The sequence below is a fragment of the Salvelinus namaycush genome, unplaced genomic scaffold (genome assembly GCF_016432855.1).
Source record: "Salvelinus namaycush isolate Seneca unplaced genomic scaffold, SaNama_1.0 Scaffold410, whole genome shotgun sequence".
Lineage (NCBI taxonomy): Eukaryota > Metazoa > Chordata > Actinopteri > Salmoniformes > Salmonidae > Salvelinus > Salvelinus namaycush.
This window is the reverse complement of record NW_024061099.1, coordinates 144,977-157,855: the sequence shown is the minus strand read 5'-3', so window position 1 is coordinate 157,855 and position 12,879 is coordinate 144,977. Positions and strand designations below refer to the sequence as shown.

At 41.0% G+C, this 12,879-nt stretch overlaps 1 protein-coding gene and 1 long non-coding RNA gene across 2 annotated transcripts in view; both read right to left on the bottom strand.

Moving 5' to 3' along the window:
* Positions 1–12,879, bottom strand: part of LOC120041180 (trichohyalin-like) — a 102,810-nt gene that overhangs the window by 27,959 nt on the left and 61,972 nt on the right. The gene's annotated exons all lie outside the window — the stretch shown is intronic.
* LOC120041185 lies at positions 5,740–7,471 on the bottom strand. Its single transcript, XR_005475845.1, has 3 exons — positions 7,366–7,471; positions 5,928–6,008; positions 5,740–5,847 (listed from the first exon to the last, which is right to left on the bottom strand). It is a non-coding gene; the product is annotated as an uncharacterized LOC120041185 (long non-coding RNA).

The window sequence follows — 12,879 nt, the reverse complement described above, 5'->3', positions numbered from 1 at the left end:
TCCGTGTCTCTCAGGTCGTCAATCCTGTCACTGTGCGACTGCTTCTTCCGCGACATCTTCGTCGCGTCCACCCTGTCTTCCATGTCTCCTGTGTCAAGCCTTTTCTTCGCGCCCCCGTTCGTCTTCCCTCCCCCCCCCCCGTCCTTGTCGAGGGCGCACCTATTTACAAGGTACGGAAGATCATGGACATGCGTTCTCGGGGACGTGGTCACCAGTACTTAGTGGATTGGGAGGGTTACGGTCCTGAGGAGAGGAGTTGGGTTCCATCTCGGGACGTGCTGGACCGTTCGTTGATTGATGATTTCCTTCGTTGCCGCCAGGGTTCCTCCTCGAGTGCGCCAGGAGGCGCTCGGTGAGTGGGGGGGTACTGTCATGTTTTGTCTTTGATCATCATGTCTTGTCCCTGTGCTTCCCTCTGCTGGTCTTATTAGGTTCTTTCCCTCTTTCTATCCCTCTCTCTCCCCCTTCCTCTTTCCCTCTCTCGCTCTCTCTCTCTATCGTTCCGTTCCTGCTCCCAGCTGTTTCTCATTCTCCTAACGACCTCATTTACTCTTTCACACCTGTCCCCTATTTTGCCCTCTGATTAGAGTCCCTATTTCTCCCTCTGTTTTCCGCTTCTGTCCTTGTCGGATTCTTGTTTGATGTTTGCTGTTCTGTGTCCTTGTTCCGCCCTGTCGTGTTTTTTGCCTTCTTCAGATGCTGCGTGTGAGCAGGTGTCTATGTCAGCTACGGCCTGTGCCTTCCTAAAGCGACCTGCAGTCTGTGGTCGCGTCTCCAGTCGTTCCTCTCTATTGACGAGAGGATTTCAGTTTCCTGTTTTGGATTTACCATTGATAATATCCAGGAGAATCATTATTTGTTTAATACTGGAATAAAGACTCTGTTTCTATTACGTCGCTTTTGGGTCCTCATTCACCAGCATAACAAAAAGGCTCAGTGGCCATTATCCTCTCAAGGTGAGGTATTGAAAACAGCAGTGCCAATCATTTAAACCCCTATCTTTTTGAGAGAGAAAAAAAGATGACTTGTGAAACAAAATCACTTTCTCTGAGCAATTGTATTAGTATAAAATAATATAATTTCCCTTTTTTTTGCATACAATATAGCTCAGTGTTTGTATTATTGATTTCATACAGTCTTTTATTGTTAATCTTTATCAAGGTGAATAATTATGGACCTGTCTGTATGTCTACGAGAAATTCAGTTTTTAAACGCTATCCAATCTTAACCACTGAATTTCTACTTGTTCTACCCAGCATTTACCATGTTTTGACTAGATTGTTGAAGTACTATTTGATTATATTATCATTAAAATCCTCTTTACAATTGTAACAAGACAGATTCTCAATATGGCATGTTTAATTTCAATATAATTAATCACTAGGCTATAAATTAAGGATAAAGTTAAAATAGTGAATATATATATACATATATGTATAGACATTTTTATATACTCCAAAAGTCTGATCATCATTTTGTGTGAAGACGAGGGATTCCCCCACACTTCCTTTTTTGCAGCAATATAAACCCAGAGACAACATCATTCAGTTTCAGTAGACACCAGCCGACCACAGCCACACAGACTCAAGATGCCTTTCAAGACACACTACCTGTTGGTCTCCCTGACTCTCTGCTGGTTCGTGGCTCTTCAAGGTGAGATATTGCATCTATATATATATGAATCTGTTCAACTTGACTCTTGAACTATCGACAAACCAAACCTATTATCATTTATTTTTTTACAATTTAATTCCAATTATCACAATCAATCCATTGCAGTTTTAAGTGTCTCAGAGTAGGGTCGGTATTCAATCCGTATGGCAGAAGTTCTGCGTTGCAGCGTGAGTGAAATTTAAAGGTAATGTTCCTTAGCGGAAACTGCATTCACGGTAAACGCTGCATGTCGGCTCAATCAGATATTACCGCTACATTGCTGTCACGCAGTCACTGTCTTTTTACTGGTGTTTTTAGTTCTTTACTTACCTATTGTTCACCTAATACCTTTTTTGCACTATTGGTTAGAGCCTGTAAGTAAGCATTTCACTGTAAGGTCTACTACACCTGTTGTATTTGGCGCACGAGACAAATAAACTTTGATTTGATTTGATCTGTAACACTTCAGCGATGATACAGACTGAATAGAGCCCTAAGAGTGCTGATCTAGAATCAGTTTTGTCTTTGTAACATTCACATGTTTCAAAGTGCAACTTTTAGTGATGATAAAAAGGTGTTAACTCTATCCCGTAGACCTTAACCTTTAACCCCAAATGTGAACAATACTATATTGTTATTGTATGTAATTTTCACGGTCTCCATCCCAGCAGCATTCCCCATGAACGGCTGTGCTGCATGTCAGAAGTGTCGCTGCATCAGGACGTCCTCTGCTTTCATCTCTCCTAGGCTGTTCCACAGGATAGAGATCCTACCTCCAGGTGCCCACTGTCGTCAAACAGAGATCATGTGAGTCAACTAACACCACCTAACAACCAGTCAAGAACACTTTCACAGTCAACAAGCAAACCAACATCTATTTCTAAAATATATATTTTTTTTAAACACGACTTAGTTACATTAACCTAATAAAAACTGTTCTCTATGAATGAGGTTTGTACAGTAGCCCCAATACCTGGTCTGCCTAATACATTATCACAGCATTCATAATACATTACCTGGTCTGCCTAATACATTATCACAGCATTCCTAATACATTATCACAGCATTCCTAATACATTATCACAGTATGTCTAATATATTATCTCAGCATGCCTAATACATTATCACATCATGCCTAATACATTACCTGGTCTGCCTAATACATGATCACAGTATGTGTAATACATTATCACAATATACCCAATACATTATCACAGTATGTGTAATACATTGTCACAGTATACCTAAAACATGATCACATCATGCCTAATACATTATCACAGCATGCCTAATATATTATCACAGTATGTCTAATACATATCACAGTATGCCTAATACATGATCCCAGTATGTGTAATACATTATCACAGTATGTGTAATACATTACCTGGTCTGCCTAATACATAATCACAGTATGTGTAATACATTATCACAGTATACCTAATACATTATCATAGCATGCGTAATATATTATCACAGTATGCCTAATACATGATCACAGTATGCCAAATACATTATCACAGTATGTGTAATACATTATCACAGTATATCTCATACATTATCACAGTGTGCCTAATACATTATCACAGTATACCCAATACATTATTACAGTATACCTAATACATTACCACAGTATGCATAATACATTATCACAGTATGTGTAATACATTATCACAGTATACCTAATACATTATCACAGTATGCATAATACATTGTCACAGTATACCTAATATTTTATTCAAAAGGGTTCTACCTGGAACTAATAAGAGTTCTACCTGGAACCAAAAGGGTTATCCTATGGGGACAGCTGGAGAACCTTTTTGGAACCCTTTTTTCTAAGTGTGTATATGCCTGTCCTGCCAATAGTGTTATTCTCAGACAATATTATATTTCAAAACTCGAGCTTTGATTACAGAACAGATCAGTTGGTGTACCACTTGCCAGGCACAGCTGAGCAGAAATTGAAACAATTGGCTTTTATTTTACTGGACTGATGGTATCTGCATCTGTCATGGTGCTTTCAAGACAACTGGGATCTCGGGGAAAAAACTAGGTCAAATCATGAAGTCAGTGAACTTCAGGTCGGAAAGTTGGAGTTCTAGAAGGATGCCCCAGTTACCGACTGTGTCTTGAACACACTGAAGTCAGAAGTCTGAGATTTCAGAGTTCCCAGTAGTTTTGAACACCGCATTAGTCTCAGCGGAGGGAAGGAGAGAACAGCAGAAGGTCCGCCTCACACCGCCCTGCTCTCTCCTTCCTTTCCTCCCGGTGAGACTGACCAGAGAGAGGGGACAACGTCTTCCACCTGATGGCGAAAGTCGAGTCACACCGCATCTGCCTCAATCACAAATTCATGTTGTTCCTATGACCAGAGACAGTTAAATATCCCTCCCTATTAAAATAGACAGGACGAGCTGCTAATAATAATAAACACAGCGCTATCGATACACTTGGCTACTCATTCATTACAGTGTGAGTGGAAGTAGAGAGAAACATGTTTTATATTATGTAATAGTGTTGAATTAAAACAGTGACAGAGCAGAATGAAAACTTAAACATGAACTCACTTATAAAAACAGCAGCTGTATTCTTTGATAATTTCTCCCTGGTCATGGTTTTAAAAGTTATGAAATCTTACATAGGCTGGTATCAAACTTTGCTGTGGCAAGAGTCGTGGAAGTCGTAGGCACAGTGATTTGAGCTATCCGATTGGCCAGCGCAGTAGGATCACTCGATTTATCCACAGATCTTCCTGTCCGCCGGTCAGGCGGAGTTTGTCTTTTCAGACAAATTAAATTGTTTAAAATGGGAACACTTTGCCTACCCGGTGCGCAAGGCTTTTTAGGGCTTTCATTTCTGTGGAACCCAGCAGGAAATTATCCTGGAGGCATAGAGTCAGGTGAAGAGAGAGTGGGAATTGTCATGGTCTCAGACTTTGGTTTTCATGCATATATAATTATGCATAGCTTATCACATTGTAAATACTGTTATGTTTTATGTTTTTGTTGCTTTCCAAGTCTTGTGCTATCACTCTCCTAGGAACCAGAAGGGGAACGTGGAGAAACTAAAAGCTGCTCCATCTGCCATTGAAGGAGACAGCAGATTCAGCTGGAATGTCATTTTGTTGTGTGATCATAATTCAGAGGCCATAAGTCTCTGAATTTGTAAACCTCACAGTGACTGTCTGTTCATTGTTTGTTCATTTGTTTGTTTAATTCTTGTATTATAATTATTTATTTATTTATTTTTATTCAGGTTCATTATCATTGTTTGTACATTTATTAGTAATTTCCAAGTTTATATGAATTGAACATTAGGATGCTATTGTTCAAGACGAGGGACTGTTGGTTTCGACAGTTTGAACATTGAGATATTAAAGACATGATAGATTAGACACATAGTATATTAAGGAGTAAAAGAGACTGGGTCTCTGTAGAAAGACAGATAGCTGTGGAATGTGTTGGGGGACGAGAGGAGAGCAAAGTGTGAAACAGGGGAGACAGATGGACATCTGTGGATTAGATGAAGGAGGGGTTGAGGTCAGGAGGTGTGGACAGGTCACCTGAAGGGAGTAATAAAGGTTTGGTATCCTGTTACCCTTTTTACTCTCTTCCTGTAGAACCATCGAATGAAAGGATTGAAGAGAAGGAGGAGGGTCTTAATTGGGACATAAATATCTGGATGGGACAAATGTTGGGTTGTCTGAATTACAGCTGTACAGAACCTCTGGGAAGAATTAAACTTGGTTAAAGCTTCTCTAGTGTCCGTGGGTTATTTACTCTGAAAAATAAGAACCTAACAATACATCCTGAGATCATTTAAGATAAACTAATTAACTTGGTATTGGAATCATATTTGAACAGAATCCATTGGCATCACATTGGCATCACATCGGCATCACATCGGCATCACATTGGCATCACATCGGTATTACATTGGCATCACATCGGCATCACATCGGCATCACATCGGCATCACATCGGCATCACATCGGCATCACATCGGCATCACATCGGCATCACATCGGCATCACATCGGCATCACATCGGCATCACATCGGCATCACATCGGCATCACATCGGTATCACATTGGTATCACATTTCCATTTAGCTCCAACTTGATACATTCCTGTTCCAATTCACTCAATGGTGGTTGAGATGGGAAGTTCTGCACTTCTCTTCTTCTTGTTGGTTCTGTAGAAAGAGATGGTCTGTGTTAAAGTCAACAGAAGTGTGTGTGTGTGTGTGTGTGTGTGTGTGTGTGTTGTATTTACCTTTGTAACTTGGCAATGACTTTGTTGATCCATCGTGCATCTGGAGTCACACAGACGGTGGCTTTGTCCTTCTTGGTAACGCTGATGAATGAAGGGAGGGATATATATTACATCGTCACCATGGTTACATATCATACACTGCAGAATAAAACCTATCAGAAAATGTCAATATGAACGTACACATATTTAGCAGATGTTATTACGGCTGTAGTGAAATGGTTGTGTTCCCAGCTCCAACAGTGCAGTAATATCTAACAATACACACAAATCTGAGTCAAAGAATGGAATGAAGAAATCTATAAATATTAGGATGAGCAAAGTCTGAGTACTGTATATGTAAATGTATGTATAGATACAGTACCAGTCAAAAGTTTGACAACACCTACTCATTTCAGGGGTTTTATTTATTTTTACTATTTTCTACATTGTAGAATAATAGTGAAGACATCAAAACTATGAAATAACACATATGGAATCATGTTGTAATCCAAAAAAGTGTTAAACAAATCAAAATATATTTTATATTTGAGATTGTTCAAAGTAGCCACCCTTTGCCTTGATGATAGCTTTACACACTCTTGGCATTCCTTCCACCTCATGGCTGGTTTTTGCTCTGACAGGCACTGACAACTGAAGGAATTTTATATAGACAGGTGTGAGATATTCCAAATCATGTCTAATCAATTGAATTTACCACAGGTGGACTCCAATCAAGTTGTAGAAACATCTCAAGGATAATCAATGTAAACAGGATGCATCTAAACTCAATTTAGAGTCTCATAGCAAAGCGTCTGAATACTTATGTAAATAAGGTATTTCTGTTTTTTATTTTTAATACATTTTCTAAAATGTCTAAACCTGTTTTTGCTTTGTTGTTATGGAGTATTGTGTGTAAATTGATGAGGACAATTTTTTATTTAATCCATTTTAGAAAAAGGCTGTAAACATAATAAAATGTGGAAAATGTCAAGGGGTCTGAATACTTTCTGAATGCACTGTATGTATATGTGTACATGTGTGATTGAATGTATAGTCATTGTGGACAGTATGTGGATAGAATATATAGTATATCTGTAGAATAGGTAGGATATAATAGTATATGTACAGCAATAGTTGAATAGGATAGCCTTGACTAGAAAAACATATTTGTAATCTGTGATTGTCTGGAGTCCCTGCCACATACTGAGTTTCGGGGGGAATTGCTATAGGCTACCACTGCAAATGCCCACATTTATTACAATGTCTTAGCCTTGGTTACGAATAGGAACATTGAACTCATCATCAGTGACTAATGATTGGTTTACATGGCATGCAGTAAAGCGACTATACTGACTAATTAATTTCCCCTCCACCACGACCTATCCCCCACGCGTCTTCCCCCTATGCATTAGAAAACCACAGTTTAGCGCTTCGTTCAAGACCTCGCTGACTGACTCACATGATCTATGTGTGAAGACAATGACAGCCACCATGGGTTTTAGGGCGGTTTCCAAGACACAGATGAAGCCTGGACAACAACAACAAAAAGCATGGAGATTCCACTGGGCCTGTGGTTACCAACCAATCGATCGCGATCGACTTCAAGGCATTCCTAGTCAATCACCAAACATTTCTGTAGAAAAGCCAACGATAAAAGTCTTGGCAAAATGTCCCCATTTTGAACAATTTAATTTGTCAGAAAAGACAAACTCCGCCTAACCGGCGGACAGGGAGATCTGTGGATAAATCTAGTGATCCTACTGCGCTGGCCAATCGGATAGCTCAAATCACTGTGCCTACGACTTCCACGACTTCCACGACTCTTGCCACAGCAAAGTTTGATACCAGCCTATGTAAGATTTCATAACTTTTAAAACCATGACCAGAGAGAAATTATCAAAGAATACAGCTGCTGTTTTTATGAGTGAGTTCATGTTTAAGTTTTCATTCTGCTCTGTCACTGTTTTTTTAATTCAACACTATAACATAATATTAAACATGTTTCTCTCTACTTCCACTCACACTGTAATGAATGAGTAGCCAAGTGTATCGATAGCCCTGTTTTTATTATTATTAGCAGCTCGTCCTGTCTATTTTAATAGGGAGGGATATTTAACTGTCTCTGGTCATAGGAACAACATGAATTTGTGCCTGAAAGCAGATGCGGTGTGACTCGACTTTAGCCACCAGGTGGAAGACGTTGTCCCCTCTCTCTGGTCAGTCTCACCGGAGGAAAGGAAGGAGAGAGCAGAACCGTGTGAGGTGGATCCTCTGCTGTTCTCTCCCTCCCTCCGCTGAGACTAATGCGGTGTTCAAAACTACTGGGAAACTCTGAAATCTCCGACTTCCGACTTCAGTGTGTTCAAGACAACTGGAAACAGAAAAAAACGAGAGCCGAATAGGAAAAATCGATTTGAACGGTCATCCGACTCTAAATCCCAGATCAGTAACTGTGTATACTGTGATAATGTATTAGACATACTGCGATAATGTATTAGGTACAGCATACTGTGATAGTGTATTAGGCATAATGCGATAATGTATTAGACATACTGTGATAATGAATTAGGTACAGTATACTGCGATAATGTATTAGACATACTGCAATAATGTATTAGGCATACTGTGATAATGTAGTATGCATACTGTGATCATGTATTAGACATATTGTGATAATGTAGTAGGTACGGCATACTGTGATAATGTATTAGAAATACTGCGATAATGTATTATGCATACTGTGATAATGTAGTATGTATACTATGATCATATATTAGACATACTACGATAATGTATTAGGCATAATGTGATAATGTTTTAGACATCCTGTGATAATGTATTAGGCATACTGCGATAATGTATTAGGCAGACTGTGATCATGTATTAGTCATGTTTAAAAATATATATATTTTAGAAATAAATCTTGGTTTGCTTGTTGACTGTGAAAGTGTTCTTGACTGGTTGTTAGGTGGTGTTAGTTGACTCACATGATCTCTGTTTGACGACAGTGGGCACCTGGAGGTAGGATCTCTATCCTGTGGAACAGCCTAGGAGAGATGAAAGCAGAGGACGTCCGGATGCAGCGACACTTCTGACATGCAGCACAGCCGTTCATGGGGAATGCTGCTGGGATGAAGACCGTGAATATTACATACAATAACAATATAGTATTGTTCCAATTTGGGGTTAAAGGTTAAGGTTTAAGGGATAGAGTTAACACCTTTTTATCATCACTAAAAGTTGCACTTTGAAACATGTGAATGTTACAAAGACAAAACTGATTCTAGATCAGCACTCTTAGGGCTCTATTCAGTCTGTATCATCGCTGAAGTGTTACAGATCAAATCAAATCAAAGTTTATTTGTCTCGTGCGCCAAATACAACAGGTGTAGTAGACCTTACAGTGAAATGCTTACTGACAGGCTCTAACCAATAGTGCAAAAAAGGTATTAGGTGAACAATAGGTAAGTAAAGAACTAAAAACACCAGTAAAAAGACAGTGACTGCGTGACAGCAATGTAACAGTAATATCTGATTGAGCCGACATGCAGCGTTTACCGTGAATGCAGTTTCCACTAAGGAACATTACCTTTAAATTTCACTCACGCTGCAACGCAGAACTTCTGCCATACGGATTGAATACCGACCCTACTCTGAGACACTTAAAACTGCAATGGATTGATTGTGATAATTGGAATTAAATTGTTAAAAAAATAATTGATAATAGGTTTGGTTTGTCGATTGTTCAAGAGTCAAGTTGAACAGATTCATATATATATATATAGATAAAGATGCAATATCTCACCTTGAAGAGCCACGAACCAGCAGAGAGTCAGGGAGACCAACAGGTAGTGTGGCTTGAAAGGCATCTTGAGTCTGTGTTGGCTGTGGTCGGCTGGTGTCTACTGAAACTGAATGATGTTGTCTCTGGGTTTATATTGCTGCAAAAAAGGAAGTGTGGGAGAATCCCTCGTCTTCACGCAAAATGATGATCAGACTTTTGGAGTATATAAAAATGTCTATATACATATTCACTATTTTAACTTTATCCTTATTTTATAGCCTAGTGATTCATTATATTGAAAATAAACATGCCATATTGAGAATCTGTCTTGTTACAATTGTAAAGAGGATTTAATGATAATATAATCAAATAATACTTCAGCAATCTAGTCAAAACATGGTAAATGCTGGGTAGAACAAGTAGAAATTCAGTGGTTAAGATTGGATAGCGTTTAAAAGCTGAATTTCTCGTAGACATACAGACAGACAGGTCCATAATTATTGACCTTGATAAAGATGAACAAAAAAAGACTGTATAAAATCAATAATATAAACACTGTTGTATGCAAAAAAAGGGGAAATTATATTATTTTATACTAATACAATTGCTCAGTGAAAGTGATTTTGTTTCACAAGTCATATTTTTTTTCTCTCTCAAAAAGATAGGGGTTAAAATGATTGGCACTGCTGTTTTGAATACCTCACCTTGAGAGGATAATGGCCACTGAGCCTTTTTCTACAATGTTTTATAGGATCTTCTTTTACGCCTGTTACATTAGGTTATGAGAATGAAGAACACATCAGGAGGGATCTTAGACCTGCTACGTTAGGTTATGAGAATGAAGAACACATCGGGAGGGATCTTAGACCTGCTACGTTAGGTTATGAGAATGAAGAACACATCGGGAGGGATCTTAGACCTGCTACATTAGGTTATGAGAATGAAGAACACATCAGGAGGGATCTTAGACCTGCTACGTTAGGTTATGAGAATGAAGAACACATCGGGAGGCATCTTAGACCTGCTACGTTAGGTAATGAGAATGAAGAACACATCGGGAGGGATCTTAGACCTGCTACATTAGGTTATGAGAATGAAGAACACATCGGGAGGGATCTTAGACCTGCTACGTTAGGTTATGAGAATGAAGAACACATCAGGAGGGATCTTAGACCTGCTACGTTAGGTTATGAGAATGAAGAACACATCGGGAGGGATCTTAGACCTGCTACGTTAGGTTATGAGAATGAAGAACACATCGGGAGGGATCTTAGACCTGCTACGTTAGGTTATGAGAATGAAGAACACATCAGGAGGGATCTTAGACCTGCTACGTTAGGTTATGAGAATGAAGAACATATCGGGAGGGATCTTAGACCTGCTACGTTAGGTTATGAGAATGAAGAACACATCAGGAGGGATCTTAGACCTGCTACGTTAGGTTATGAGAATGAAGAACACATCAGGAGGGATCTTAGACCTGCTACGTTAGGTTATGAGAATGAAGAACACATCAGGAGGGATCTTAGACCTGCTACATTAGGTTATGAGAATGAAGAACACATCGGGAGGGATCTTAGACCTGCTACGTTAGGTTATGAGAATGAAGAACACATCAGGAGAGATCTTAGACCTGCTACGTTAGGTTATGAGAATGAAGAACACATCAGGAGGGATCTTAGACCTGCTACGTTAGGTTATGAGAATGAAGAACACACCGGGAGGTATCTTAGACCTGCTACATTAGGTTATGAGAATGAAGAACACATCAGGAGGGATCTTAGACCTGCTACGTTAGGTTATGAGAATGAAGAACACATCGGGAGGGATCTTAGACCTGCTACGTTAGTTATGAGAATGAAGAACACATCGGGAGGGATCTTAGACCTGCTACGTTAGGTTATGAGAATGAAGAACACATCGGGTGTCACGATCGTGTGGAGAGACCGACCAAGGCGCAGTGTGATAAGCATACATCTTCTCTTTATTAACGACGAAGATGAAATAACACGACACACTTATACAAACTATACAAAACAACAAACGACCGACCGTGAAGCTATAAACGTTGTGCACACACACACAGGCTACAAACGTTCAACATAGACAATTACCCACAAACACCTAAAGCCTATGGCTACCTTAAATATGGCTCCCAATCAGAGACAACAATAACCAGCTGTCTCTGATTGAGAACCAAATCAGGCAACCATAGACTTTCCTAAACACCTACACTCAACCATAGACAATCCTAGACACATACACTCAACACAAACCCATACACTAAAACCAACACCCCCTTTACCATAATAAACACCCAAAACACAAACATACCCCATGTCACACCCTGACCTAACTAAAATAATAAAGAAAACAAAGAATACTAAGGCCAGGGCGTGACAGTACCCCCCCCAAAAGGTGCGGACTCCGGCCGCAACACCTAACACTTAAAGGGAGGGTCCGGGGTGGGCCCTAATATGGCGGCGGCTCGGGTGCGGGACGTGGCCCCCACTCTAGCATAGTCAATATCCGCTTCGGTGTCTCTGGTAGATCCTGGCTGACTGGCGGCTCTTGCTGCTCATGGCTGGCTGGCTGCTCATGGCTGGCGGGCGACTCTGGCTGCTCATGGCTGGCGGGCGACTCTGGCTGCTCATGGCTGGCGGGCGACCCTGGACGCTCATGGCTGGCGGGCGACCCTGGACGCTCATGGCTGGCGGACGGCTCTGGACGCTCATGGCTGGCGGACGGCTCTGGACGCTCATGGCTGGCGGACGGCTCTGGACGCTCATGGCTGGCGGACGGCTCTGGACGCTCATGGCTGGCTGACGGCTCTGGACGCTCATGGCTGGCTGACGGCTCTGGACGCTCATGGCTGGCTGACGGCTCTGGACGCTCATGGCTGGCTGACGGCTCTGGACGCTCATGGCTGGCTGACGGCTCTGGACGCTCATGGCTGGCTGACGGCTCTGGACGCTCATGGCTGGCTGGCGGCTCTGGCAGATCCTGTCTGGTTGGCGGCTCTGGCAGATCCTGTCTGGTTGGCGGCTCTGGCAGATCCTGTCTGGTTGGCGGCTCTGGCAGATCCTGTCTGGTTGGCGGCTCTGGCAGATCCTGTCTGGTTGGCGGCTCTGGCAGATCCTGTCTGGTTGGCGGCTCTGGCAGATCCTGTCTGGTTGGCGGCTCTGGCAG